The sequence below is a fragment of the Canis lupus genome, chromosome 7 (genome assembly GCF_011100685.1).
Source record: "Canis lupus familiaris isolate Mischka breed German Shepherd chromosome 7, alternate assembly UU_Cfam_GSD_1.0, whole genome shotgun sequence".
Classification (NCBI taxonomy): domain Eukaryota; kingdom Metazoa; phylum Chordata; class Mammalia; order Carnivora; family Canidae; genus Canis; species Canis lupus.
Window position 1 is genome coordinate 24,344,737 of NC_049228.1, and position 25,164 is coordinate 24,369,900.

At 37.4% G+C, this 25,164-nt stretch overlaps 1 protein-coding gene across 13 annotated transcripts in view; it reads right to left on the reverse strand.

The window, feature by feature from the left end:
* Positions 1 to 25,164, reverse strand: part of RABGAP1L (RAB GTPase activating protein 1 like) — a 744,356-nt gene that overhangs the window by 57,898 nt on the left and 661,294 nt on the right. The window lies entirely within an intron of this gene.

The following is a 25,164-nucleotide window of genomic DNA, read 5'->3' on the forward strand; positions in this document are numbered from 1 at the left end:
TAAAAAAAAAAAAAGTGATGATGAGTCTAAAGAAAGCTGTTTTATACTATAAATCTTATTTTAATAGTAAGAAGGCAAGTCTTAAAAATCTACACCTGTACACAATGGGGGTCACACAATGTCTTCAACTAAAGGGGCTAGCATGGACAGTCTTCTACATGGTCTTTCTGTCACATGATTTAGCCTCAACCAGGAAGTAATAAGGAACAATAGGTTTAAATGTTTTTTTTTAAGTTAAATATTAACGAAGCCTTCCAGGGTAAAATAGGAGTCATTTCTTTGCTTCTTAGTAGAGTGATGACAAGTAGTAAATGTACATCTAAAGTAAAGGACAGAACTGAGATATATATGTTCTATAGACACAAACACTCTTCTGTCTTCCTCCACCCCTCATAAATCTCCAATTGGCTGAGACAACCAATGGTTCAGTATAGCTGAGTGAAACGCATGACAATAGCTGTCTTCCCTAATCTCTTTTTTAGAAAGCATTTAAGTCTTGCCAGGGTCGAAGCAAGCTTTGATTTGGCTCAAAGCACTGACTCCTGGTAAGTCTGAAAAGCCTCCCAAAGAAAATCCCTGAAAGAGGATCAGTGAATAAAGTATTATCTATTAGAAGCCATAAGAAATGACTTCCATATTCTAAGAATTCAAAGGTAGGCTTAGAATTAGAGTATTAGATTATCAATCTTACTATTAGCACTAGAGATTCTGAATTTTATTCGTAAAACATAACACAAAAGACATTCTATCAACTTCCTTTTTTAAAAGAAATGGGAAATATTCACCTATGTAAGAAAAGACCAAGTTTCAGTGGACATGCATATTCATTCCAACCATTCAGAGCCCAGTCCAGAGGAGGCACAAGTATATTGTGAAGTAGCAAACAAGGAGAAAAAACAAAAGTATGCATTAAAAGCAGCCACATTATTATTAGTCATTGTTTTTATTTAGTTAGTTATTTAAAGATTTTATTTATTCATTCATGAGAGACACAGAGAGAGAGAGGGGCAGAGACACAGGCAGAGGAAGAAGCTCCAGACAGGGAGCCCAATGCGGAACTTGATCCTGGGACTCCAGGATCACACCCTGGGCCAAAGGCAGGCGCTAACCCGCGGAGCCACCCAGGGTTCCCCTTATCATTGTTTTAAAATAGGGTGCAATGATTTTTAAATGTTTCCAGTTAAAATAAAAACAAAACACCAAGAAACTTCAGAGTTTAAAGAAAACCAAACTATTTCCCACTTGGCAAATCGGAACCCGATAAATTCCTTTAGTTAGATTTTGGTTGTTACATATTCATCTGAATTTTTAAAAATGTACCATTAGATTATTGTTATTTTAGTAGGTATGATATCATTATTACGGTAATATTCTTAAAGTCCTTATCTGTTAAGATATATAACTTAAGTTCTTATGAGTGAAATGGTATATCTTAAATTTTATTTAATATTTCAGCAAAAAAAATTAGAGGAGAAATGGCACAAGGAAAGCAAGAGGCTGATGGTTATTGAAGATAGGTGATGAGAACATGGAAATTCATGGCACTGCTCTACTTTTGTATGTGTTTCATAATTTCCATGAAAAAAAAAGGGGTTTTAATGCATCTATTATTAAAACCTTTGGTTATAATTATGGCAGTACCACAATGAATTTTTATTTGGATTTAAGTCTTATTTAAAACACTGGTTTAGGGTGTCTGATGGCTCAGTCAGTTAAGTGTCTGCCTTTGGATCAGGTCATGATCCCAGGGTCCAGGGATTGAGTCCACATGGGGTTCGGGGCTCCTTGCTCAGAAGGGAGTCTGCTTCTTCCTCTCTCTCTGTTCTTCCTTCCTGCTCAGGCTTGCTCACTCTATCAAATAAGTAAGTAAGTAAATAAATAAGTAAATTAAGTAAGGAGGTAAGTAAGTAAATAAATAAATGATCAAATCACTGGTTTAGAAACGTAATTCTATCCTTTATGCTCTAATCACCTAAGACAACAATTTATTTATTATTTATTATTTTTAAAAAGATTTTGTTTATTCATGAGAGGCACACACATGGGGGGGCGGGGGGGGGGGGCGGGGGCAGAGACACAGGCAGAGGGAGAAGCAGCTTCCATGCAGGGAGCCTGATGTGGGACTTGATTCCAGGACTCCAGGACCATGCCCTGGGCCAAAGGCAGGCGCTAAGCCGCTGAGCCACCCAGGGATCCCCTACAATCATATTTAATAGTTACTGTCATCCTCACACATAACATAATCAATTTTCACTCACGTTCTGATATACCATGAGGCAAACATTTAATAGAAGTTAGATATAGGCTTATATAGTAAGTTGGTCCTATTTCCGAATGCCCATACTATAAACAATCCATTATAAATGTATTACATTACATTTCAATTTCTAGATCACAGTTTTCTGAGACACATTTTTCCTTATCTCCTTCTCAACACAGAAAATGAAGACAGTAAAGTACCAAGTAGATCACTCAGCAAAGACAAAATCAAGCTCATTGAATTTTGCTTTAAAATCAGTAGGAATTGGGCAGCCCCGGTGGCGCAGCAGTTTAGCGCCGCCTGCAGCCCAGAATGTGATCCTGGAGACCCGGGATCGAGTCCCACATCGGGCTCCCTGCATGGAGCCTGCTTCTTCCTCTGCCTGTGTCTATGCATCTCTCTCTCTCTCTCTCTCTGTCTCTCATGAATAAATAATAAATAAAATCTTAAAAAAAAAGAGTGCCCTTAGGCTCAAACTTTAAAAAAAAAATAAATAAAATCAGTAGGAATTAACACATCTTAAATTTCTAATTTCTAATCTAACCAAGGCACAAAAGCCTAGTCATTTTTTTTTTTTGTTTTGTTTTGTTTTGTTTTTTGTTTTTTTTTGTCAGTTTGAGGAAGGGAATCCTTCTTCAACACAGTAGCTGGGAATAAGGAAGAGAAGGTGATAGATAAAATAGGAGACAATCTCTTTCAGCACCTCATCCTCAATCACTCCCACTTACTCTCCTGTTCACCAAACAAACTGTCAAGGCATATTATAAAAACCTTAAGGAGGATGAAATACACTTAGGACACTGTACTATAAAAAAAAAATCTGCATAGAAATGGACCCACACAGTTCAAACCTGTGTTGTTTAAGGGTCAACTGTAGTTTTAACACTTGCACTGGGCATGTACCAGCAGGTACAAGTATTTATTGACCAGATGCATGAATGAATTTAAAAGAAAACAAAATCTCCAAAAAATGGAGAGGGAAACAGCAAAAAGCTCTGTATAGAAAGATAGAAAGACAGGGGAGCCTGGGTGGCTCAGTTGGTTAAGGGTCTACCTTCTGCTCAGGTCATGATCCCAGGGTCCTGGGATGGAGCCTCACATCAGGCTCCCTGCTCAGCCAAGAGCCTTCTCCTTCCTCTGCCTCTCCACCCCACTTGTGTTCTCTCTCTCTCTCTCTCTCAAATAAAATCTTAAAATAAAACAAAACAAAACAAGACAGAAAATAGCAACAAAGTCATAAAACACTGCAGATTAAAAAAAAAAGTCTGTTTCAATCATAAACATTTTTGGAGTTCCCAGAGGCTCCACTCAGGGTTCAAGGTAGATAATGAAAAAAAAAAAAAATGGAAAAAAAAAAAAAAAAAAAGGTAGATAATGAAATTAACACTTGTTACAGCTGAATCTTTTTTTTTTTTTTAAAGATTTTATTTGTTTATTCATGAGAGACACAGAGAGAGAGAGAGAGAGGCAGAGACACAGGTAGAGGGAGAAGCAGGCTCCATGCAGGGAGCCTGACGTGGGACTTGATCCCAGGACTCCAGGATCATGCCCTGGGCCGAAGACAGGCGCTCAACCACTGAGCCACCTAGGGATCCCCCCAACTGAATCTTTATAGGCTTTTTGGTTATATTATTTTCCTTCTGAAATAACCCTTCTCCTTTATCTCAATTATTGCCTGTTTGTTTGTTCCTTGTTCATCCACCTACCCCTTAATATATATACTGAATACCTCCACTGTGCTGGGGATACAATGATGAATAAAATAACTAGTCATTACCTTTAAGTCTAGTCTAGTAGGGGAGATAAATATATAAGTGAATAAAGACCATAAAAGGTCAAAAGATTAAGTTCTGTATGGAATAGAATGGAGTACAAAGATTAAATGGTCTACTCTATCTGGGAGTCAGGACATGTATCAGAGAGGCAGGTAAGTGAGTAGATGGATGGACAAAGGGAGGCCGAGAAAGCTCTGCTCCCCCCCACCCAGTAACTGATTCTCAGAGGAATGGGTAGGAAGCCGAGTGTAAGGGGCCTGATGGCTGGAGAAGAGCCAGTGCCTGCACAGCCTTCTTAGGGCATAGCAAGGAGCTCAGACTTCTAGATACTATGAATTAGGGAGTCACTGAAGGATTTTAAACAAAGGAATTTCATCTCTGGCAGGAATGTGGAGAATGATTAAGCAACCAGGAAAGGATTAAGAGGTGAGGACAAATGTTAAGAAGCAGAAAATGGACAGGACCTGGTCATTGAGTAGATGAGAGCAGTGCCTAGATGAGCTCCTAAGTTTTCTAGCTGGCTGGTACTATTCTTTAAAAATGAGAAGTGACAAAGAGGAGTAGGTTTGGAGGATACAGTTAGTCGGTCAGTTTTACAGTTTGGATTTTGAACTACGTTATTCTACTATTTAAAATATTATTATGTAAGAAAAAATATTCCTGGAATTCACATATTAAAGGAGAAAAATCATAAAATCATCTAAACAGATGCACAAACGCAGTCGACAAAATTAACACCCATTAATAATTCATTTTAAAAACTCAGCATAAAAAAATAAAAAAATAAAAACTCAGCATATTGGTAAATAAAAAAGACTTTTAAACTCAACAAAAGCTATCCATCTAAAACCTGGAGTAAATATTTAATAGTGAAACCTTAACAACATTCCCTTGAAAGCCAGGAACGTGACAAATGCTTGTTATTATGGGTCAATAGTTATAGTTGAAGTTCTCATTGATGAAATAGATGAGAGAAAATAATAAATAGAAAGTTTAAAAATTAGAGAGGAAGGCAAAAAACCCTTGTCATTTATAGATGATTAATAGTTTATTTAGAGACACCTAATCTATGGGTAAAGGAATAAAACCATTTAGAGCCTTTTACAAGTTTGTTAAATACAAGGTCAATTTACAAAATCAATAGATGGCTATACACTAGCAACAACCAATTAAAAAATGTAAATAAAAATGAAGCCCATTCCTTCTTGCCACAAAAACTATCAGGTTTCTGGAAAAAAATCTGACAAAAAGCCTCTTGAGAAAAAGATTTTAGTTTTGCTCAAGAATGTAAACGAAGACCTAAATAAAAAAGATGGAAAGACTCCCAATAGCATTGATAACATCAATTCTTCTAAGATTCATTTATAAATTCAATACAATTCCATTCAATATCCCAAAGGATTTGTTCATAGAAGCCTCGATAAGTTAATCTACATACATTCTGATCTACATTCATACTGAAGAGTAAAGGACCAAGAACAGTCAAACAAATTTTAAACAAATATAAAAGAAGAGGCATTTGTCCTCCTAAATATCAAAGATTTATGGTAAGTTTTGCTAACTGAAACTGTCATAGCAGCTCAGGGACAGACATACAGACCAACAGAATAGAATTAATGAGCCCAGAGACCGGCCCATGTATATATGGAACTTGGTACAAAACTAAGGTAGTGTTATTACAAATTAATATGGAAAGGATGGCTTATTTAATAAATGGAGAAGAGACAACTGGCTATCAAAAAGAGGAAAAGAATTAGGTCCCCTCACACTATAAAAGAAATAGTTCGCATAAATGAACTAAATATCTAAATGAGAAAAACAAGTATTTTGAAAATTTTATATATAGAACACTAATCTCTGTGAAAATCTATAAAAATTGGTTTATTTATTTTTTTTAAGATTTTATTTATTTATTGAGAGATAGAGAGAAAGAGAGGCATAGAGAGAGGCAGAGACACAGGCAGAGGGAGAAGCAGGCTCCACGCAGGGAACACGATATGGGACTCGATCCCGGGTCTCCAGGATCACACCCCGGGCTGCAGGCGGCACCAAACTGCTGCGCCACCAGGGCTACCCCAAAAATTGGTTTTTAAAAAGTGCCTGGCACTCAGTAAATAATTCATTAATATTAACCTTTATCTTCATCTTCATCATCATCTAAGATCTCTGAGTAAGGAAGAAATCTAAAATGAGACCAAAAGCACTAATCATAAAATAAAAATAGAAACCAAATGCCATGGCCTACCAGGCCCTGCTCCATGTGGCTCTCTCTTCTCCAGTGGTTTCCTCTGTGGTCTCCTCTAGCTTACCATGATTCTCTCCCCTCCAAGACCTGAGTCTCGGCTATTCTCCAGCGTACCAGACGTTTTCCTGCCCCAGCCCTTCCAAAGGCTGTCTCCTCCCCCTGCAACACTTTCTTCTATAGAGCCACATGGATCACTCCCTTGCCCCAGTCAAGTCTTTGCTCAAATGCACCTTTTTAGTGAAATCCACCCTAACCAACGCACTTAATTAACATTGTGCCCCTCCCAGTATGACTGATCGTCCTGACCCTGTTCTATTTTTTTCCACATTACCTACCATCTTCTAATATACTAAATAGTTTTACTGAGTGCATTTACTTCCTGTCTTCAAGTAAATGTAAGTTCTTTGAGAGCAGGGACTTTGGCTTCTTTTACTCACTATCGTTTTCCCAAGTATAACGGTGCCTGGCAGAGTACCAATACATATTTATTGAACCAATGAGTGAATGAAGATTGATAAACCTAACTCATTAACATTAGAAATTTTGGCATACAGAAACACATCATAAACGAAGTTCATAAGTAAGAAAAACTGAAAGATATGTCTAACAGATACAATCAGTAAATGATTAATATATAAAGACCTATATAAAACAGTAGAAAGAAGACAATCCATAGTGAAAATGAGTCAATTAGTTGAGGGCCTTCAGGGTAAGGACTTAGGCTTCCCAAAAGAGAAATAATTCTCAAAACTGCAATGTAAGAAATCCTGGTTCAAGTTTTTAGCCCCTCGCCCTTCAGGATTGACTCAAGACTGCAACATTAACTCTGGCCTCAATTTTCAACGGGCCAGTCTGTCCTACAGATTTCAGACTTGCCAGCCTCAACAATCGTGTGAGCAAATTCCTTAAAATAAGAAATCTCGTGGGGCACCTGGCTGGCTCAGTTGGTGGAGCATGCAACTCCTGATCTTGGGGTTGTGAGTTTGAGCCCCACATTGGGTGCAGAGATTGCTTAAAAATAAAATCTTTAAGACAAAAACAAAAACACACAAACAAAAATAAATCTTTCTCTTGCTTTCTCTATATATCCGATCGGTTTTATTTCTCTGGAGAACCCTAATACAATATACGCCAAGTGCTTAGAACAGTGTCCAGTACATAGTTAAGTGCCACAGAACTGGTAGCTTTTCAAAATATTAATATTTATTAATCTGTTCACAATACACGGGTGTTTATTCTATAATTCTGCTTTTGAAATAGTTCATAAAGAAAAATAAGAATTTTTTTAAGTTTGCAGAAGAAGTTGAGACAAGTATAAGCTCTTCATTTGTAGAGTTTGTCTTCAAGGGGAAGGGGAGAAAGAGAGAGATGGTACCAGTCTGAGAGGGCCCAAGAGCTTCCTGACCAGTTTTTTTTTAATTTAAGAAAGACAATGTGAGTCAGCAGAAGAATAGCTGAAACTGTTGTGCCAACAGAGATTACCCATTGGTGCATGGCCCTGGGGGGGTGGGGGGGTGGGCAAGGATCAGACTGGGAGCAAGCTTGAAAGAATTACTGTTAAACAACAGGGGAACAAGTATTCTTCTAAGCCTGGAGAAAATAAAGTATGTTAGGAGTAGAAAAATGTACCCAAGCAGCATCTGATTACCCTACATTTTCTGGGAAGTAGGAAACAAAGTTGTCCTTTAGAGTTCCCCATAAATGCCACCCCCTTTTTTTCATAAAGCCCTACCTCCTGATTCTGCAATGAGAAATACTCTTTCTCTCCTTTCCAGAGTCCCATAGTATTTTGTACCTTTCTTATGAAACTAACTGCAAAGTCCTGTAGTTTCAAAGTGAACCTCTTATAAGCCTGAGGTACATCAGACCTGGGTGTGATAGCTCAGCCACGTTTGCAACTCCCAGTGAAACCACTTGGCAATGTAAGTTTTGACTAAATACTCTTTTCTTTTTTTGCAAAGATTTTTCTTTTAAAGTAATCTCTACACTCAATGTGGGGTTTGAACCTATAACCCTAAGATCAGGAGTCTCATGCTCCAGCCAACTGGGCCAACCAGGCACTCCTTTGACTAAATACTTTTCTGATTAAACCTTAAAGGTGACAAAGTGTACAACTGTGCAGCAGACTTCTAAAGTTTTGTTTATGTAGAATATACTCAAATGACTAACATATTATGTAAGTTGACTTCATATCATTTATCCAGACATGGGATAAAGAGCACAGCTCTTGCTTACTGGGAAGGTTCTGGAACCTTGGAATCATGCAGAGAAAATAGTCACCTATTCAATATAGGCTCCATAGGCACTTCACATATCTTTAACCATTACCTGATAAACATTCAGTGACTACCTACTGTGCTTTACTCCAATCCATCAGCCTTAAAGATGATTTGGGCTGTTTTAGTAAAAATAACGGCTAGCGTCTGCGTCATCTTTCCTGTGTGCCATGTGCTGTTGACCCAAATAACATGCTTTACCTTATTTTGTTCTTGTAACTCTACATTGTCTGTTACTGCCCACATTTTACAGAACAGGAAACTGAAGTACCACAAGGTTAAGATGATTTGCCACACAGCTGGTAAGGGGGGCACAGACAGGATCTGAGCCCAGAGAGAGCCCACACTTCTCCACTACAATGGATTTCTTTACCAACTTTTAAAATGAAAAGTTAAAAAAAATAAAAAATAAAATGGAAAGTTTTACTATACCGGAGACATGAATAACATGCATATGTTCTGGTTTTAGGGATAATGTTGTCATTGGCTTTTTTAGCTGGAGGAGCCCAAGAATATCTCACAAAGTGATCAACTGCCTGGTCCTTAGAAATATTTTCTCCCAACATGTGCGTAGGTTATGCTCTTCAACTCCCTAGTGAAAAAGCAGTGCTGGGAGAGAATACTGCTGTCACTGAAGGGCATGTCAGGATAGAAATAGTTTTTAAAATTGAAGGACAGAGTAACATTACTCTGGATTACTCTGAAATAATCTTAATTAAACCTTGTCCTTTGCAGAAAATAATGCCCTTAGGAGCTACTGATGCTTATATCTCAAAAAAGGGGAAAACTCCAATTTTATCTTATAGGTAAGGCATGCCTGAGAGAAGGTATTTTTACCTTGAGGAATTCTACATCTTGGGAATCCCTGGGTGGCTCAGTGGTTTAGTGCCTGCCTTTGGCCCAGGGGTGATCCTGGGGTCCCGGGATCAAGTCCCACATCAGGCTTCCTGCATGGAGCCTGCTTCTTTCACTTTCTCTGGGTCTCTCATGAATAAATAAATAAATTCTTAAAAAAAAAAAAGAATTCTACGTCTTTATTATATTCCTCAGCAAGTGATAATGAGGAGATAGAATTTGTAGATTCATATAAAAACAGATGAAAATAAAAAAAAACAGATGAAAATAATATAAGTATAGAAGAAATACGTTATTATGGATTTTGTTGACAGTATCTCTAAGGGACAGGACTTCCGAAAGACAGCCTGAGGAGGCTGATAAAAACACATCACCACAAGACGAAAATCTGTAACTATGTGTGGTGACGAATGTTAACTAAACACATTGTGGTGATCATTTCACAATACATACATAGATTAAATCATTATTTGGTACTGTACCTAAAATGGACAGTGTTATATACGAAAAATTTCTCAATTTTAAAAAGGACAGAGTAACAAATAAAAAAAATGACAAAAACACATATTAATATAGTATCATTAGTAGTAATATTAGTCTTCAAAGGGCTGCCATAACAAAATACCATAGACTAGGTGGCTTAAACAACAGATATTTATTTATCATAGTTCTGAAGGCTAGAAGTCTGAGATCAAGGTGTCAGTAGGGTAGTTTCTTTTAAGGCCTCACTCCTTGGCCTATAGATGGCCATCTTCTCGTGGTCTTCACCCCAGGCCTGTGTCCGTGTCCTAATCTGCACTTCTTTTAAGAAGATCTATCATATCAGGGCACCTGGGTGGCACAATTGGTTAAGCTTCCAACTTAGTTCCTGCTCAGGTCGTGATCTCAGGGTCTTGAGATCGAGCCCTGAAGGGCCCTATGCTCAGCATGAAGTCTGCTTGAGTTTCTCTCTTCCTCTGCCCCTCCCCATCCCCATCTCGTGCTTGCAACAACTCTATCTCTCTCAAATAAGTCTTAAAACAAAACAAAACAAAACAACACCTATCCTGTCAGATTAGGGCCCATTTTCCAATTATCCCTGTCTCCAAATACTGCCATATTCTGAGGCACCAGAGGTTAGGACTTCAACATGTGAACTGGGTAGGGAGAACACAATTCAGCCCATAACAGTTAAGGCCACAAATTTTGGAGTTAGATCTGTTTTGAGTCACAGGCTCAACCACTTATCAGCATTATTACCTGGACAAGTTGCTTAACCTCACTAAGCCTTGGTTTCTGCTTAAGATTGCTGTAAAGGATAAGTGAGATAATCTTTAAAAGTATTTGTGAAACAACACCTACTCTGTAGTATACACTCAAGAATTACAGTTTTAGTGTTCTGGTAGCCTCAAGTAAACTTTTCTAACTCCACTTACTTGATACTTAACATTTTTCATGTATTTGGTTTTAAAAATAATTCTTAAACTTTTTATTCCACTAAAATACTTCCATCATTTCATAAGATAAAACCTTGCTGTGGGAATACGTTAGCTCTTGGTGCCCTGAGCTGTCATGTAAGACAGCCAGGTCACCATGCTATGAGGAAACCCAAATGATATTGAGACTCCAAAGCAAGCATTTTATTCAGCAATCCCAGGTGAGGCCTATTTTTAATACATTCCATTACAGGCACCTGACACAAAAGTGAAGAACCTTCATATAATTCTGGCCTGTGGTCTTTCAAGGCACCTGGGCTGCTGAGTCTTTCTGATAAGGCTCCAGAAAGAGCAGAGATAAGCCATGCCCACTAAGCCCTGTCTGAATTCTTCACATACAGAATCTGTGAACATAACGGTCGTTGTTTTAAGATACTATGTTTTAGAGGGATTGGCATCGATACACTACAGCTATGGATTATAGAAAATCAAAACCACAGAATCACAAAGACTACAGAGAATATATAATATACAGTATATTGCATACATAATATATACATCATAGATATCAAGAGCTAGAAAAGCACAGAAGCAAAGAAGCCTGTAGAAAGCATATAATCTACCTCCTCATTTTATTTTATTTTTTTACGTCCTCATTTTAAAGGTGAAGAAACTGAGGCCAGTCCAGTTACCTGATGAGTGACAAATCTGGGACACACACTTAAGTCTCTTCACTTTCAGTCCTGGGCTCTTTCAAAAGCACAATTACCTCATAATACAGCTTATATTATAAAAGCCTCCTACCATCTCTTGCTATTATTCAAACTTCTACATTTCAGGGTATCCTACATGTTCTCTAAGGCGAAACATAATTATATTTCTGGATACAGACAATTTACCCTACTATCTCTGGCACATGACAGATACTCAATAATCGTTTTGTTTTTTAAGTAAAGAGTTACCAAAATAAGACAGCTAAAGAAACTGTAAAATGATGCAGCTTAGATCTTCAGTGGTTGTCTTTGAAAAACAGAAACAGCATTTTTCATTTCAGAGCAAAATTTTTTAAGACATAAGACATGAGTGCTTACAACCACCACTAATAATTAATTTCTGGTAATCTCACAAAGGGCAACCTTCACAATCCCCAAACAGTGCCTCAAATGTAGCTGCTCAATGCTCATCTTCTGAGATGTACATAAATATAACTATACATATTAGAAATATAATTGCAGGTGTCACCTGCTAAGTGCCACTAACTATGCATTTTCCTCTTTTGTTTTACTAATACATTTTTAAGCCAGGTGCATGCCTCCAAATAGAGGCAAATTCTGCTTCCTAGCCTCCTTTTGCATTTAGATTGGCCAGTGACAAGTTTTGGCACTTGATATGTTAAACTTCCTTCAAAGAAAGGGGTATGCTTTCCTTTTCCAATTTTCAATCTTCTCTCCAATTAGAATATAGAATTAGAAAATATGGTAGTGAGTATATTTGACCATGAACATGAGGGCAACATCCCTAAAGATGGTAGAGCAACAAGACAGGAATCCTGAGTCTGGTTTCCTGACCTCAGTATAGCCATTACAGCCAATCTGGACTGCATATACGCAAACTGATATTGAAGAGGAAAATGAAGATTTTCCTTGTTCAAGCCACTATCTGTTTAGACTCTTTGTTAACCTGTACTGTAATATAACAAATACTACGTTTTTGTGACTGTAATTTGTTTTTCACTTTTGGTCTTTTTGCCTTCTGGACTTCTATCTGGGCCTATGAATATAAAAGTTTAGCTCCTGTATCACAATTTTCAGTGATGCTTAAGTGTTATTACGAGGTCATTTCAGGTCCCATAATTAACTAGACTGCATGACAAAGCAAGAAGGTAAGTTCAGATATATTGCTGTGAAAGTCTTAAAAATCTAGCCAGGTGGGGATCCCTGGGTGGATCAGCAGTTTGGCGCCTGCCTTCAGCCCAGGGTGTGATCCTAGAGTCCTGGGATCGAGTCCCACATCAGGCTTCCTGCATGGAGCCTGCTTCTCCTCTGTGTCTCTGCCTCTGTGTGTGTGTGTGTGTGTCTCTCATGAATAAATAAATAAAATCTTTAAAAAAAATCTAGCCAGGTGAGGACAGTTATACAGATCAATGTACAAGATTGAGAGTCCAGAAATAAATCCTTATATTTATGATCATTTTTTACAAGATGCCAAGTATATTTAACAATACTTTCAATAAATGGTGCCAAGATAATTGGATATTGCTATGCAAAAATGAATGTTCATCATAGGGGGGAAAAGGATCACAGACCCTAAATGTAAAAGCTAAAACTAAAAAATGTTTAGAAGAAAGCCTAGAAGAAAATCACTGTGACTTGGATTAGGCAAGGATTTCTTAGCTAGGACATCAAAAGCATAATATTTAGATGAAAAATAAAACTGGTAAATTAAAAACTTTTACTCTTTAAAAGACATCATTAATTCTATGAATGGGTCTGCATTCAATTACAGAAACATTCAGAAAAAAAGAAAGGACATCATTAAGAAAGCAAAAAAGAAAAGCCATGGATAGTGAGAAAGCATTGATGAATCAGTTATCGGATAAAGGATTTGTACCCAGAACATAATAAAGAACTATCATGACTCAACAAGAAGACAAATAACACAATTTAAAAATGGGCAAAAACTTTGAACAGACATTTTACCAAAGATATACCAATGGCTAATAAGTACCTGAAAAGGTGTTCAACATCATTAGGAAAATGTAAATAAGAACTTCAAATGAGATACTACTATATACCCACTAGAATGGGGATGATGAAAAAGACTAGTATCATCCAGGGTTGTTGAGAAGATGGACAAATGAGAATCCTCTATACTGCTGGTGGGAATGTAAAATGTTAGAGCCACCTCGGAAAAATTTGGCAGTTTCTTAAAAAATTAAACATACGCTTACTATACAACTCAGCAATTCTACTCCTAGGCATCCACCCAAGAAAAATGAAAACGTATGTTCACACAAAAACTTGTATGGGAATGTTCATAGAAATATTATTCATGGCAGCTAAACACTGGAAACGAGTAAAAAAAAAAATCCACCAACTAGTGAACAGATATGCAGAGTGTGTGGCATCCACACAGGGCATGATAGTACTATGCAAAATAAAGGAACAAAGAGCCAAGACATGTAATGGCAGAGATGGGACCTCAAAATCCTCATGCACAGTGAAAGAAGCCAGGTAACAAAAAACTATTCATTATATGACTTCACGTATATTAAACTTCCAGAGGATGCAAATGTATAAAAACAAAAAGTGGCTTACAGGTGACAGGGTCTGGGGATAGGATGGGGACTGAGTACAGATGAGGATGGGGGAATTTCTTGGATGTAACAGAAACGCCCTAAAGCTGGCTATGGTAATGGATGCACAACTCTATAAATACTTATTCTTCCTGAATCTCAACGGGCTCCAGGATACCCATCTAAGGACCTTTCCCTGCCTTCCCTGCAGCTCGGTGGGGACACATGACTAAGTCTGGATACAAGCGAAGGTGATGTATACTACTTTGTACCAGTGCCCTTAAAAGGGAAGGGGTGTGTCCTCCCCTTTCTTTTTCCCACTGCAGGGAGAAGGCAAGAGCTCTAACAACTCCTTGGACCCATAGATGGAAACAGCTTGGCATGTTTCCAAACAGCATGGCAGAGCTGTCCTACTGACCTCAGACCTTTCAACCCTGGACTATATGTGACAAAACCACTGGATTTTAGGATAATACAATTACATTATAGAAAATGAAGAATGCAGTTCACCACTCAACATTTGTTAACTGTAAAGAATCCTAAGCAGCAGCTATCTTTATGAACTGTTTGCAGACCAGCAGTAAGAATGTTCTTATCTAATTACAGAAAAAATTATGCAACAACTTCTGTTAGTTTTCAATATTTAAGATCTGTTGTAGACAATATACTGGGAAATCTATCCTGGACACTAGTGTATATCTGAAGTGTTTGTATTGAAAGAATATTCCAGAAGTTACTGAAGCTTTGTAAGTTGCTTCTTCAGGTGTCAAGACTTACTTTCTGAAACAATGAATTGCCAGTATTTTTCATTTCATACAACCACTGGCATTAAAATAGTGCTAAGTTAAATCTGTTCTTTTTGTTTTCCTAGTTCTGAATTGAAACTTTAATAGTTAAACAGTATAAAAACGCTTTTTTGGAGAGCTCATTTATATAAAGAAGGTAGTTATTTACTTATCTGCCATCTGACTTAAAAATATAACTGTGACAGTGCTGAAAAATCAAGACAGTGCACTTTTCTCCATTTTAAAAGTTCCAGAGTTAGGCTTTGTAAAATTTCCACCAAGTAAGGGTTTGGGTAAACATATCTACCTTATCAGGAAGATTGTATCACAAAAACAAGTATGTTGTTCTACAGGAAAGACAAGAGAAACTCCCTGTCCTAATTGATAGTCCACGAGGACAAACCTTCTACCTCTAGAAACACAAGGCTTAGTGGTTACTTACTCATATGGCAATGATGCGTAAGTCAAAATTTCTGGGGGAAACAATACAAATCCTCATAGTTATATGGTTTTATCTTATAAAAGTAGAGTGGACTATGAATGGGGACCTCTACTTAGAGACAACAGTCTGTATCTTATATAATAGAGATGTAAGTTTTCACACAATGCTGGGCAATAATCAAACTGAGTGATTGTACTGCTTACTGCGTATACCAGATGACACTGGAAATGACAGCATTAAAATGGCACCTATGTCAATTATTTTCACTGTTTTCTAGGTTAAAAAACCTGAAAATAAACAGTCTATAAACACCTGAAATAAGTTTTACTGTTAAATGAATCTTTTTATGAAAATATAGTAGATGCCAGAATTCACAGGTAATTTCAACTAGCTAGCAGGCCTCATCTCTCAAATTGATATGTATTTTCCATAAGAAATAAACTTATCTGATTAGACACAGTTGGCACTGTCCCAAACAGATTCAGTTTGCATCCTCTCATCTGCACTTGTTTTTAACTCACTTTTAAGTCATAAGGTATTTCTAGGTGTGGGTGTGTTCTTTTCTGATAATACTGAAACTTCTTGTGATCAAGGAGCACATATTGGCTTTTGTGATATCTCTTATTGTAAGCCATGGTACACCCTTGCCACTTATAAATGCATAGTTTCAGCTTAAACAGGGATGAAACAAGTATCTTATCCTTTGGGCGTATCTTTGAGTTACTTTTCCAGGAAAATGGATGTAAGCTGATCTGTCCATATTCTTTTGCCTGGTCCCTTCTGGGAGATAAACTTGAGAGGCCATTGGCAGAGAAAAGTAGTAAAATCTACTGAACAGAATATAATCATCTGTCTCATGTGGATATTGAACATATGGCTAGTATTTCATTAACACTTGCCAGCCATGGACATTCCATTGACCAATTTTTTATGTTTTTTATTTTATCAAACAATGAGTTTATAAAGCATAAATACTTACTCAACTTGATTTATACTTTAATTTTCCAAGGGTAAAAATTAAATCTTACCTATTTACTCATCTGACCTACAAAGTAAAAACAAGACTGCCAAGGGTAGGAGCTACTGTGAATAGTAATGCCAGAAACATAGCAATAAGAGGAAGTTTTCCAACTAAGCAGGGCTTTTTGTATTACTCCAAGCCTAGTCAGCAAATCACAGAAACTTTAAGGAGAAAACTAGGGTATTTGGAATAAAACATGACCTGACCCTCTGAGTAGCTTAAAACCCACTGTCTCCAGGGTCATCTGTATCTTTATTCTACACCATCAAGGCAAGCACAGCCTGACCTCTGGAAAAAGTAAGGATCTCTTAGTGCTCAGGTATGTGTCTCTATAACAAGATTACGAGAATCAAAAGGCAAATTTTATGTCCTATATATTTTATCACAATAAAAAATACCTTAAAAAAACCCAGCATGAAGTACCTACCATTTCACATCCACAAGGATGGCCAGAATTAAAAAACAAAACAAAAAACCCCAGAAAATAACAAGTGTTGGTAAGGATGTGGAGAAATTGGAACGCTCATTCATTGCTCTTGGTGATATAAAATGTTCAATTGTAGAAAAGTTTGGGAGTTCCTCAAAAAGTTAAGCATAGAGGGATCCCTGGGTGGCGCAGCGGTTTGGCGCCTGCCTTTGGCCCAGGGCGCGATCCTGGAGACCCGGGATCGAATCCCACATCGGGCTCCCGGTGCATGGAGCCTGCTTCTCCCTCTGCCTGTGTCTCTGCCTCTCTCTCTCTGTGACTATCATAAATAATAAAAAAAAAAAGTTAAAAAAAAAAAAAAAAGTTAAGCATAGAATGATCTATGTTTATGATCGTATGACTGTATGATCCCGTAATTCAACTCCTATGTATATAGCAAAAAAGAAAGAAAAACAGGCACTCATACATGTACAAGCATGTTCACATCAGCACTATTCACAAAGGCTGAAAGGTAGAAACAGCCAAATGTCTAATAAGAAATAAACAGATAAACTATGGTGTATGCACACAGTGGAATATTATTAGGCCATAAAAAGGAACAAGTACTGATTTGTACTACAATGTGGACAAACCTCTGAAATACTATGGTAAATGAAAGGAGCAAAATACAAAAGGTCATACGTTATATGATTCTATTTATATGAAATATCCAGAATAGATAAATCCACAGAGACAGAAGGCAGATTTGGTGGTTGCCAGAAGACGGAAAAAAAAGGAGAATGGGGAGAAACTGCTTAATAAATAAGGGGTTTTACTTTGGAGTGATGGAAATGTTTTGGAACTAGACAAGGTGATGGTTGCACAACGTTGTGACTGTATTAAATATCACTGATTTGTTCACTTTAAAATGGGGCTGCAGGAAATGGGAAAATGGAAATGGTCAAAGAATGCAAAATACCAGTTATATGATGCTTAAGTTTAGAGACCTAATTAACGTACAGCACAGTGACTATAGTTATAATAATATATACTTGAAATTTGCTAAGATAGTAGATCTCAAAGTGTTCTTATACCCCCACAAAACGACAGGTAACTATGAGAGGTGATGGATATGTCAAGTCAAGATATCAAGCAGCTTAAATGGCTTTTCTTTTTCATACAGGTATTAAATTATCATTCAGATCAATTATGGTATTCATCAAAACATGCAGTGAATTAAGATTCCAAAATAAAACTCTCAATTATATGGAGTCAAAGTTCATATAATTTAACTTTCTGTCTGATGCTCAGATTGCCCCAGTAATATCCCTAAGTGAGGGCAGCCTGGGGGGCTTAGCAGTTTAGCGCCTACCTTCCGCCCAGAGTGTGATCCTGGAGTCCCGGGATCAAGTCCCACATCAGGCTCCCTGCATGGAGCCTCCTCCTCCCTCTGCCTGTGTCTCTGCCCATTCCCCCCCCCCCCCCCCCCCGTCTCTCAAGAATAAATAAATAAAAACTTAAAAAAAAAATCCCTAAAGTGACTACATATGGCATAAACATATGTAGTAATTTACTGGAATACCTAAAGCATTCAGAGGAATTCACTAATTTTCTGGTGAACAGCTCTAATTGTTAGTTTAGTTTTCCCCAATACTGAGGTAAAATGCCTATCTCTAGCAGCCTCTTACTCATTAACACAATTCTGCCTCCTGCTTCCAACTTCCACAAATAATCCTTTTCAGGAATCTGAAAGACTGTTTCTGTACCTCCAATATTCCACTCCCCCAATAAGCACTATTTCCCTTGTGGTTAGTTTTGTCAGCCGGAACCCTCCAGTCAGCTATATTCCGAGAGTTTTAGGATCATGGGGTCCATGATCATGATCTCCTTCTTGTTCATATTCTACATTTAAATTTTCTTCCGTAGTACATATCTACAGTTTATTTATGATAACAAAATGACTTTAAAAAAAAGAATACAGATTTTGTCATGAAACATATTTTAGTGTTATAGGGAAAGTACTCTAATGACTCCTACGATATAGTTGTTTTTTTTTTTTTTTTTTTTTAAGATTTCAATTATTTATTCATGAGAGACACAGAGAAAGAGAGAGGCAGAAATAGGCAGAGGGAGAAGCAGGCTCCCTGCAGGGAGCCCGATGTGGGACTCAATCCCAGGACCCTGGGATCACACCCCGAGTCAAAGGCAGATGCTCAACCCCTGAGCCACCCAGGCGTCCCACTTTTTTCTAGGATTCTTAAACTCACATTAATGATCTTTGATCTGCAAAGGCTAATCCAAGTCTCCTGCTTAAAGACAGATTTAGAACTAGAAAGGTCAAAGGAATTGCCAAATTTAAATCACAGCCTAGTGTTGCCCTTTGCATAAAGCCCAATTTCCTTAAATGACTAGTAATACTCATCATGGTCTGGTTCCTGCTATCTTCCCCAGGCTAATGTCAGGCTTGTCCCTGCTCCCCTCACCTGCATTCTTTCCACCACTTACTGAAATTCTTCTTTTGCCCACCTCTAAGACTTAGAATATTCTTTCTCTTCTTCCCACTACACTTTCCTCCTTACCCTCACTCTCTTCAGCAAACTGAATCCTATTTGTCTTTTAGCTCTTCTCTGAATCCTAACTTGAATTTGTTCCCATAGAACCTATGACCCCTAATTTATATTAGGTTTCCCTACGTGTCCCCAGAGGACTCAGGATTTCCTCTCGAAAAACTCATTAACCTTTTTTGGGGATTATTTGTTTAATATTAATCTTGCCTGCTAGACCATAAACCCTGTGAAGGTAGAGACCACACTTATTTTGGTCTCTTCTGTAGCCTTAACACAAACACATTACTGAGCACAAACTATACAATAAATATTCAGTTTTGCAAAGGCTTAAAATTGCTTGTAATTGCTAAAAGTTTCTATGGGGGCACTTGACAGGATGAGCACTGGGTGTTATATTATATGTTGGCAAATTGAAATCCCATAAAAAAATACAAAAAAAATAAAAAAATAAAATCCCATTAACTCAGCCCAGGTGGCTCGGTGGATTAGCACAGCCTTCAGCCCAGGGAGTGACCGTGGAGACTCGGGATCGAGTCCCCCATTGGGCTCCCTGAATGGAGCCTGCTTCTCACTCTGCCTGTGTCTCTGCTTCTCTCTCTGTGTCTCTAATGAATAAATAAAAATCTTTTAAAAATAATAAAAATAATTTAAAAAATAAAATGCCATTAACTTTCTACACTATGCAGAATTCTTTTGGACTTGAATCTCATATATTACCCTTAGCCTTATTGTGTTTCATGGATGCACTATTCTAGTCAGATATCTCAGGATCCTCATTCTGCCAACGAATATTCTAGCTATCCATGTTAGTTATCTATAAATTTGATAAAAATGCTACAAAAAACATATATTGCCTTTATATAATTGTTCTTCCTTTAAGAAACTGTCCAAAGATAATTTTTAATATAAGACACCTTTTTATGTGTCTGATCTTCTTCTAAACTACCACTTTCTGAACTATCAAAGTAGTTTTTTCCCCCATTAAACCAATATGTGCTCTTAGCTTTGCTCACAGACATATTTGAATTAAAAGACTGCAAAAAAAAAAAAAAAAAAGACTGCAAAGTGAGATTCAAGTCAGATGGCAACAATTCTACATTTGAACAATAACTTCCATTGCCGTATGTCCTCTCCACAGTTAGGGGAATTCAAAATAGAAGGAACTGTTAACGGGTTTACTTATTCATTATCAGTACGTTTGTTATAGAACAAGGCTTGCTTTCTATGGATAGGGCACAAAGTCAAACATGGAACTTTTGGAATTTAGACAAGCATATTTACCTTACTATTCAAATCCCTAAAAGCAAGGGAATAGAATCTGGTGACAGTACTGATCACTGTTAGAGCAGTCATTCACCTTCAGTTTCATGCTTCAAAAATGAAGAAAGCTCTAATTATAGTGTTAATGTCTAACTAATCACCTTCCTCAGAAATTGCTGAAGTGTATAAGATTTCAGGCTTCTGATGATCAAAGAGATCTATAATCAAAGGAATATTGGGGATAATAATGGAGTACAAAGCCCAATGCCATGAGTCTTGCGTAGTGATTAAGAGCACTGCCCTAGAGCCAGAAGCCAGCACTTCACAGTGTGTCCCTGAGCTGGTCATTTAGTCTGTGCTTCAGTTTGATCATCTGCAAATCAGCCTCAAATCTGTACTTACCTGCTAGAGTCATTGTGATGATGAAGTGAGTTAAAAAAGAATAATGTGTTAAAGAAATCAAATGTAAAAATAATGATGTGTCATTCTTTTTCTTCTGTGTTTATTTTAGTAGCATTAAGAGGAAACCCATGCTCTAACCCTTCGGATTTGTTGACCCCTGCCCTTTATTAGGTTAATTCTCTGTTATCTCAATTTGTGAGTAGATTGATTTCCTATTCCTACTCCAAGTCTCCTTAATTTGAAGTCAGTGCAGAATTTAGAAAGGAAATTCTTTCTTTTTGTACAAAGGGGTACCAAACTCACTAAAGGCAAGTACGTCATATTCTTAATATGGGAAATTCTCCAAAAGCAGAAGACTGATGATCTACATGAGCAGATGGGCCACACAGCACTGTGAGCAAGGTGGACCAGCACATTGCCAGCCATGCTGTCCTCATGCAGTACAGTCCTCATCACATGATCCTGGCACAGGGGGGGCCCAGGCCCTGAAACCAGAAGACAGCTGAGTCCTATGGGTTTGGTCTACACAGCTCACAGGTGAGGGACACCTGGTGTGGCTCAGTCAGTTAAGTGTCTGCCTTCAGCTCAGGTCCTGAAGGACCTGATCTCAGGGTCCTGGGACAGAGCCCCATGTCAGGCTCCCTGCTCAGTAGGGAGTCGGCTTCTCCCTCACTCTCTGCCTCTTCCCCTGCTTGTGCTCTCTCTCTCAAATAAATAAATAAAATCTTAAAAACAAAACAAAACAAAACAAAATAGGTCCCAGGTGGTGAAATCTTTCAGTATGAATTCGTAATGATTTTACATAATGTTCAAATATATTGAACATACAAACTGCTAACTACACAAGTTAAAGTACTGAGTTTCCATTTTACCCTCGATGGATTGAGTACTTTTGTTTCGCTGCATTTTCATTTCTGTTTTTTCCTTAAAGATTTTTTCTATTTTTTTTTTTTTATTTATTTATGATAGTCAGAGAGGCAGAGACAGAAGCAGGCTCCATGCACCAGGAGCTCGACATGGGATTCGATCCTGGGTCTCCAGGATCGCGCCCTGGGCCAAAGGCAGGCGCTAAACCGCTGCGCCACCCAGGGATCCCTCCTTAAAGATTATTTAAGGGAGGAGACAAGTAGCTCTTTATTCTGGAACACTAATATCGCTTCAAGGTTATTTCTACAATCTAAGTTTTTTCAATACTTTATTCTCAAGTCTGCTGAGATTTACACATAGCTTCTATTATTTCCGATTAACAGAAAGAACTTTCATTCAATTACTCCATTTACATATTTAACCCATTTTGGTAGAGAATATCTATCATGTTTTAATCTGAGAAGGGTTGAGAAAAAGCCTTCATCTCTCGGCTAGTGTTTGTTAACAAATGACCTCTCTTCTCCCTTGAGTCCAGTTTCAACACCCTCTCTCCCCAAATGTGGTGTGCTAAGCTCCACTTCCATCAATGATTATAAAGAGTGTTGCCTTCTTTACGTAATATGTCAAAGTTCTTCATAGGAGAAAAATGAACTTGTGAGTCCAGTCAACTCAGTCATACCCTTAGTTACATGAAATATATTCCCACCTATTCCAGCCCTCTTTCTTACCCTCCTCTCTGTACCTTTTCATCACTGGGAAGGCTGGTCACTGAAAACATTTACTTCTTGTGTGACAATCTTTGGTGCTAAGTTACACCTTGTTTTTCAAATCTTCCTCAAACAGTTCAAGTCAATGAGAAATTAGATTCCACATTTACAGATGACATTAATACTTTAAATGGGAAGATACATTTCCTGTCTCTTTAATAAGAAGACTGAGCAGCTTACACCCAAGAGGGAAAGCAATTTGCACCTTTCAGGCAGGAGTAATAAAAATGATTGTTTTACATGAAGGAATCAAATTAATGTAAGCGTGATTGTTAGGTTGGAGGATACTGCAGAGCTTTTGGGCTTCTAACCAAAGGTCAGATTTTAACTATTAAGGTAATTTACGCTGATTCTAGCATTAAATACGTATGATTTTAATACTACTTTGGATATACTGACTCCCAAATCATCAAAATTGTTAAAATCTATCAGCTTGTACTACTTTAACGGATAGACCAGTAAATGCCCCTGGGACCCTCCTCCCCTCCCCTTTAAAACTCTTAGGATGTAATTAGGGAAGGAAAACATTTATTTCAAGATATCTTTTTTTTTTTTCATTCCAGAAATTTTTTTTAATCCTTTTATTACTCTTTTTTATTTTTTTATTTTTTATTTTTATTTTTTTCATATTTCAAGATATCTTAATGCACTTGTGAAGCAATAGGATAGATGTGTTCAAACAGAGCATTAGTGCCTTAGGGATTATTTTTCAAATCCTATACACAAGGAACAGCTTGAAAAGGATCTGCCACAAACTCTTCCAACAGGCTCTACAAGTAGAACACTGCACTATTAGGATTACTCCACAAAAAGACTTCTGAGTATGAACAGTGGAGTCCAGTTTTCTGAAACATACCATCCTTTTACACATTTTTTTATGGCTGATAATTGAGATCCTGATTAGAGAAGTACCTGCCAGCAAAATATCACAAAGAGGGGACGCCTGGGTGGCTCAGCGGTTGAGCACCTGCCCCTGGCTCAGGGCGTGATCCGTGGTCTCAGGATGGAGTCCCACATCAGCCTCCCTGCCTGGAGCCTGCTTCTCCCTCTGCCTTTCTCTCTCTATGTCTTTCATGAATAAATAAATAATATCTTTTAAAAAAAAGAAATATCACAAAGAGGAAAAGCAGCACATGTAATGGATATCTATCGAAAAGGTTTGTAGTAAGGTCCTTAAAGAAAAATAAATAAAATGGTTATGTCCCTAAAAGACACCCATATGTTTAAGGTAAGGTTGCACTGTATAACCCTACGTTGACAATTATGCTGGGATTTATTTTATTTATTTTTTTCGTGATTTATTTAATTTATTTATTTATTATTTTCTTCCTGGAAGAAATTATAAGACTTCTAACAAGTGGCTGTCTTTGGAAACCATTTGGTCTGTATTTTCTAACCTGGTACATAATATTGATATTCTTTGACTGTTTTAAGAATAACAGGAGTTATTTGGATATGGAAAAATCTCAGAGTGGTAAAATTATGAATAATTGTTGTTTTCTTTGTGTTTTAGTTTTTATTTGTATGGATTTTCCCAAACCTTGCATATCAACATACTATTTTAGTCATTAATGAGGGAAAAAAACTTTAAGTTGCAAAAAAGTTTTTAGGGAATAGACCTATTTGGCAACTTTCACTTTAAATAAATAGATATAAACATTTATTCTATAGTATGTGCTAATCATCCTCATTACATCACATCCTTACTCAAAACCTCCACCTATGGAATTAAAAATATCAGTTTCTTAGAATTATACTCAAAACCATTCATGACCAACTCTTACTATCCTACCACCTCCTGGCCTTGCTCCCATATTCCAGCCAGACGGAACAAGCTGAAATTTCCAGACACGGTACTTCTCTTGCTCCTGTGTGCCTCTGAAAATACTATTCCTTCTCTATGGAACATCTTTTCCTTCTACCTGGCCACCTGAAATATTCCTATTTTTTTCCTTAGAATTCTACCCCAAAGTTTCCACTTTTGAATGGGCACAGTTTTATACACTGTTGTTGGAGAAAATGATATATCCTTTAAAGAGAGCAATTTGATCCTATCAAAATTGCAAATGCACTTACTCTTCAACCCAGCAATTTCACTCCTAGGAATTTAATCTATAGATATCCTCACACATTTGTGAAACAATGATATATAAGATTATTCACTGCACCATGGTTTACAGCAGCAAAATATTGGAAACAAACTTATATATGCATATACTGGGCATTGACTAAATACATGGAAATCCATATAGTAAAACACTATGCAGCTGTCAGATAAACGAGGAGTCCTTGATGTACTGACGAAAATCCCCAACACATACTGTTAAATGAGAAAAGCATAGAATAGGACACCATTCTGCAAAATTTCTGTAAAAAGAGAGTGAAAGAATGCATACAAATTTGCTTGTATGTATTTACACATAAAATATTTCGGGAAGGATAGTTCTAAAAAACTATTTACACCACAGAGCAACAGGAATGTGTAGGGAACTTCATTAGATGCCATTTTATATTTTTTAAAATTTT